We start from the raw sequence: 897 nt of genomic DNA on the forward strand, positions 1-897 counted from the left end.
CTTCTTCTTCTTCTTCTTCTTCTTCTTCTTCTTCTTCTTCTTCTTCTGGCAATCAGTTAAGTGACTTGCCCAGGGTCATACAGCTAGTAAGTGTCTGAGGCTGCATTTGAACTCAGGTTTCTGTGCAATGTGCCACCCAGCTGCCTGAGGTTGTTTCTTAATGTAAAAACTGGGCTCTTTGGAAGAATCACAAGTCTCAAATTTTAAAGAATTTTTTCACACTTATTTTCTATGACATCCAGACGAATGGTGTGACCATCTTAAAGAGCACTAGTGTACCTTCCAAAGCAGCACATCTCACTTTGGGGAAAAGTCTAATTCCAAAGAAATTTTCCCATACATGGAAAGAAAACTTCAATTTCTACCTATTGCTCTCAGATTTGACTTTAAAGGGATACACTTTCTAGAACCCAATCTCTTTCCTTCCTAAGGAAATTTACTAAATGAAGTTTTCTTGAATTGTTTTTGGGTTGTTTTGGAGGCAGGATCTTCACTGGAACAAAAGCAATTGTGAGCTTACGGCTCCTGAATTTCTCGCAGCATTTACCTGAGCCCTAGCCTCCCCTTCCTCTGTTCCCCACTCCCATTCTTCTTGGCCCCGCAGCAGTCCATGATCCACCTTTCTGACCCCTCACCGGGCACTGGTGTGCACACACACGCACACGCACACACACGCACACACACACACACATACACGCACGCACACACACGCACGCACACACACACACACACACACACACACACACACACACACGGACACACACGGACCCCTGAACCAGCCTGCCACAGCTTCCCTACCGATGTTCGCCTTCTCGGGGGTCTCCTTCCAAAGGGGATGGCCCGGTCCTCAGCGCCCGGTAGGCGGAGGCATCAGGCCGGTTCTGTTCAGCCCTGACG

The sequence above is a fragment of the Vombatus ursinus genome, unplaced genomic scaffold, assembly GCF_900497805.2.
Source record: "Vombatus ursinus unplaced genomic scaffold, bare-nosed wombat genome assembly UNPS02009975.1, whole genome shotgun sequence".
NCBI classification, from domain to species: domain Eukaryota; kingdom Metazoa; phylum Chordata; class Mammalia; order Diprotodontia; family Vombatidae; genus Vombatus; species Vombatus ursinus.